This window comes from Haliotis cracherodii, unplaced genomic scaffold (assembly GCF_022045235.1).
Source record: "Haliotis cracherodii isolate W230 unplaced genomic scaffold, xgHalCrac1.p SCAF_10, whole genome shotgun sequence".
Taxonomy (NCBI): Eukaryota; Metazoa; Mollusca; class Gastropoda; order Lepetellida; family Haliotidae; genus Haliotis; species Haliotis cracherodii.
In genome coordinates this window covers 44,571,145-44,577,240 of record NW_027266265.1, presented here as the reverse complement: position 1 = coordinate 44,577,240, position 6,096 = coordinate 44,571,145, and positions in this window count along the sequence as shown.

Sequence of the window (6,096 nt, the reverse complement as noted above, 5' to 3'; positions counted from 1 at the left end):
GGGCTTTATTGCAGATATTGGCAGCAAGGCACTGTAGCTCACCAGACATTTCAAAGTAACGTATCCATGGTGGGAGTGGATCTTGCACACGAAACATAAGCAGAGTAAGCAGCAGGCAGACTGGTGGCGCTACGACCGAGCCTGGAAATTCCAGCCTAGTTCAGCAAGGATGGTACCTGGGACTTTTAGAGTCGGTTAACTGTCTTGCCTCGGAAAGATGCACCCTATCAGTAACTGTGGGTTCAGCAAGTGGTGCACATTATCTCCCACACAGATAAGCCTTGATATGACTGGAGTTAGTCCTGCACCATGACCGTGGAATGTATTTATTTTATGAAAAAAAATAAAATCTAGAAATGCATACAAAAGCAAGTCAAGCTAGCTCTGTTCCACAGTCATGTCATTTTGGGGTGAGGGCCGGTCTGAAAGCAGCATAGGGAATTTTTTTTTATTTTTAGAGTCAAGAAGAATATTGTGTAATGTAAGATTTCAGAGACCTGAGTCCTGTTAATCTCAGAACGCCTGTAGGTTGCCTGAGACGTGATTGACAAGACACACACACAACATTAAACAGTATTTATTCCATCATTCAGCACCAGCAACACACTCAACAACAAGAAACACCTGTCTTCGACATACATATACTACTCAAAGAAGTTAAAGAACACCAATATTTGGTATCACAGATTAAGGACAGTCAAATGACACATGGACGTTTCTTCTTTGGAGTAGTATAACATCCTGCTGATGGCCCGTGAGTGAGTTGGGTTTAACCCCACTTTTAATAATATTTCAGTTATATCACGGCGTGTCCGCTTAATGTGGGAGGAAAGCCTGAAGTGATGCAGGTATCAGACGTTTATCATCCAAAACTGGCTCCCACAGGAGATATCGCTTGGATGAGATCAAGCGATATCTACACTGTAGATATCGCTGCAATGAAATTACATCACAATCCTTTGCAGACCATCACTGGTTACCATGACGTCACAATCAAATGACATCACTAATGGTTCTGCTACTGAAGCTGTTTGCAGTACTTTTTACACTGAAGACACTGCTAATTACTGTCTACAAATTGAAAAAGTTGAAAGAATGATGTTGGATGATAAATAAAATCTCACCCTCGTGTCTTTTGATATCAAATATATCAACACTCGAAAAAAGTGGCAAAAATCCTCGGCAAGCCTCGGAATTTTTCCACTTTTATCACCTGCTGTTGATATATTTGATATCAGAAGACACTTGGGTGAGATTCTCTATTTACCAAACTCACGAGCACGGGTATGGTGCTGACAAACCTAGAAACAAAATCGGGGACGAACTGGGATTCGAACCCACAATCATAGGTTTCTGGCGTGCCCAAGGAGCGCAACTCTGCACAGCGAATCACGGTGCCTTGGACGACTGGGCCACCCGTGCCCCCTCTGATGGCAACTCTGCACAGCGAATCACGGTGCCTTGGACGACTGGGCCACCCGTGCCCCCTCTGATGGCAACTCTGCACAGCGAATCACGGTGCCTTGGACGACTGGGCCACCCGTGCCCCCTCTGATGGCAACTCTGCACAGCGAATCACGGTGCCTTAGACGACTGGGCCACCCGTGCCCCCTCTGATGGCCCATGAAAGCCAGAACAAAATCATCATGTACTAACAACAACAAATTGTGTTTTAGTTGGGTTTCAGGATGCTTCCAAACAGATGAAATGTTTTCACAGGTCTGTACCCTATTCTATATAGCAATCTTAGCTACGATTGTGTTAAATCTGTATTAATGTATGGGAGTTTCAACTTAATAATTTTGGAATGATCTCTAACTTTGGGTTAATAACTGGTTTCACAAAAAATTAAATTGACAAAATATCTGACTTGGTTTGGTTCTTACAACATGTACTTTAAAACTTTGATCAATCATTTACTTGGGGGAAAAGACTTCTTACTTTTAAATTACTTAAAACACAAATTAAGTTGAGAAATTATTGCTATGAAAAAGGATGACGAGAACAAGTTTAATAAAAGTTGTTCACTTATATTCTATATTCTTAGCTCTTTGCTGATGTATGCTATATTTGATTCCCTTGTCTGTTGCAACCTTTTTAAGTTTGAAATATGACAGTTTGTTTCAAAACCCTTAAATTTTAAAGAGTGTATTATGTCATTCCATGCAATCCAAAATATGTCGAGTGAATACTGTATTACACTACAACACTAGGTACAATAAACACATTCAAAGAAATATGGATGTTACACTTGTTCTAGTGCTGAGATAGCTTTGTGGAACAGGGTTCAGATAGCCAACATTTTGTAATTTATTGAACTCAGGAGGGAACCCAGGCCATGACATTTATTAAAATTTTATCCAAATTAAAAAAGGGAACTTTCTCAAATTTAATTTTTTTTAAATTGATCAAGTCTTGGCATGACAAACAATCTTACATGTAACAGGGCGGTAAATGGCTGCTATAGTAATCAATCTCATTAAAATCAAATCTTAGTTTTCGCTACCGCTTAACAAAGATCTGAGGACATCCCATTACGGGTCACGTCAGAACGACCTTTCGCGAATGTTGACAGACCAATGAAATGACTGACAAGAAATCGACATTAGCCAATCAGAAGGCAGCTTCCTCGAGCTTTACAACACTAGTTTTAAACTGGCGACTACGCTTTGAAACATATTCTGGAATGGCTTACAGTTGACCTAGATTGTATGGATATAATCATAAAACATGTAACTAAATATTTTGTGGTTGCATGATTAAAAAACACATTCCAACTGTCACTTTCATGATCTGGTAAGCGACGCTCTGATTGGTTAGATGAAAGGTCGTTCTGATGTGACCCTTAATGGGATGCCCTCAGATCTTTGTTTAGCCATAGCGAAAACTAAGATCATATTTTAATGAGATTGCTATAGTAATTTACAATGAAGTGAGGTTGGTATGGAGACATGACATGAACCATAACCTATGTTCCTCCATCAGTTTCAGTCTGATGTCAGGGGCATGGGTGGCACAGTCGTCTCAGGCACCGTGATTTGCTGTGCAGAGTTGCATCCCTTGGGCACGCCAAAAACCTATGATTGTGGATTCGAATCCCGGTTCGCCCCGATTATGTTTCTAGGTTTGTCAGCACCATACCCGTGCTTGAGGGTTTCACCAAAGTGGTTCACTTCGGGCTTTCCTCCCACATTAAGCTGACACGCCGTGATATAACTGGAATACTGTTAAAAGCGGCGTTAAACCCACCTCACTCACACACTCAGTCTGATGTCATATCCTGTGAGATCATCTTCAAATGTAACCATGACTGATTAACCAACATTCTGCAAGTAAATCAAAGTAAATCACAGATCACAGACATGTTTCCTGTAAATTGATACCAAATCATGCCCAATTTCATAACAATCAACAACATTGCCAATTATGCTTCTGTGAGAATGTCAGTGTGGATGTTTTTATGCTGTCTACATTTTGTCAACCAACAGCACATATTAAGTTCTCAGGTTGTCTCCGTAATGCCCTAAACTGCTGTAACTGAAATGTAACTTATATTTCAATAAAACAAAGGCGTTCCAAAGGTCAGTAGCTCACACGATTTGTGTTTCATGTCTGCAACATCATGTCACATTCTAAATCATTTGAACCACAGTAACATATTTTTTTCACAAAGTAGATACAATTTATGGATGACAACTTTTTTATTAATAAATAAATTGTGTCTACTTTGTCATCCGTCAACTTCTAAGTAATGCCTATCAAACAATTCATATATATTCACATCATCATTTTTTCGTAAAGTAGACACAATTTATGGATAACAACTTCTTTAATACTGTCAAGGCGACGTTTCTGTATAGATCCTTATACCTCATGAACGTCGCCTTTACAGTATTAAAGAAGTTGCTTTCCATAAATTGTGTCTACCTTGTCATCAGTCAACTTCTAAGTAATGCCTATCAAACAATTCATATTTTTTCACATCATCATTGTTTGGCAAAGTAGACACAATTTATGGACAACAACTTGTTAATTATTCTAAATGTTATTCCAACTCTATGATTACGGGAACATGTAATATATAAGTCATGACCAGACATGCACTGGGTAATATTGAGCGATGATCCACCCGTCGAGATACGCTGACATGCAATCAACCTAGTCACCGAGTCCGGCTACTCAATCCTTAAGTCGCCGCCTATGACAAGCACAGGTTACTGGAGACCAATTCTAGTGAGTGAGTGAGTTGGGTTTAACGCTGCTAGATTTGTCAGCACCATACCCACGAGCATGGGTATGGTGCTGACAAATCTAGAAACATAATCGGGGTGAACCGTGATTCGAACCCACAATCATAGGTTTCTGGCGTGCCCAAGGGACGTAACTCTGCACAGCGAATTGCGGTGCCTTAGACGACTGGGCCACCCGTGCCCCCTGGGACCAATTCTTACCCAGAAACCTTATGTGGTGCAAATATTAGTAAAAATTCCCAGTAAGAATAAAAATGTCCTACTTCAAGATTAGTGATCAGCTTCAAAGATTTTAATACTTAGTTTACATTAATGGATTGAAGCATATATACCGTATTTGACATAATAAGTGCCCCGCTCTTTAAGTGCCCATGGCGATATTTGCTAATATATTGGCTAGTGCACAATCCCAATTAGCACCCCTTCCGATTGATCAATGTACACAAGACTTATTTATTCGTGTATACTACGCACTTGTGTGATATATGCACCCTTAAATTCTGGAAAAATATATCTGTATATATAAACATTTGAGGCTGTCAGCATAAACCGCGAAATTTATCTTTCAACTCTGTTTTTTTTCCACCAAAATAATATTCTAATAAGAGCCCCCTATTTCTAATTTTGAGAGCGCTTTGGGGGCTTATTACGTCATATATGGTACCTCTAAATTAAGGAAATAAGGACTTTTCAACCCCCAATTACCAGGTGAATGTTTTATTGCCAAACTGCATGCCATGGGCGCATAGTTGAAAACACTAGTCATCTCCCTGATACAAAGTAACTGCCCTAAAAATGCTGACATTCCAAAGTCCTGTTCAATAAAGAAATACCGTATTCGACGTAATAAGCGCCCCACTGTAATAAGCGCCCACAGCGAGATTTGCTGATATATTGGCTAGTGAACAATCCCAATTAGCACCCCTTCCGAACCCTATTCGCATATAATACGCACAGCTTCCTTCCCCTATTCGCGTATAATACGCACTCGTGTGTTATATGCACCCTTTATTATTGGAAATTAAATTCTGGGAAAAGATATCCGTCGTACATAAACATTTCAGGCTGTCAGCAAAAACCACGAAATTTATCTTTCAACTCCAAAATAATATTCTAATAAGAGCCACCTATTTCTAATTTTGAGAGCGCCCTGGGCGCTTATTACGTTGAATATGGTAACAATAAGTAGAAGATGCACTGCCACAGCAGCAGAATATAATCCTGTATCTTCCAGGGGCCCACTATTTGTAAGGAATGGAGAGCTACGAGGATAATCCCCTACTTAAAACACATCTCTGCTCTTACACTTTGACAAAACATTCTAAAAAGCCATAAAACATGCAGTGTAAAGATCAGCTCGCGACGGAGCACGTGCACCAGCGGCAGAGAACACAATCAACTCTCCATTCCCTAAAAATATTGGAGCGCTCAAACAATAGAATGACATCACAGAAGTGTTTTAATCCTGAATCTTCCTGATATAACAGATTACCCCATCATCCATTGTCTGGCCCACTATGATCGATACCCTGGACCCAAGCATCACCATCAGTAGCCTCGTACAGCATCTCTCTTGCCTATAAGTGCAACTGACTGGATGGCTATTCTTAATAATAACAAGTAACTCTTATATAAGCATGCAAACCTTCATTCAAGTAATTTCAGTAGTCTCTGAGAAAAAAAAATTCACACAGAATGCTTTGTTTGTTGGTTTGTTGTTTAACGCCGCACTCAGCAATATTCCAGCTACATGACGGCGGTCTGTAAAATAATCGAGTCTGGACCAGACAATCCAGTGATTAATATCATGAGCATCGATCCACGCAATTGGGATCGATGACATGTA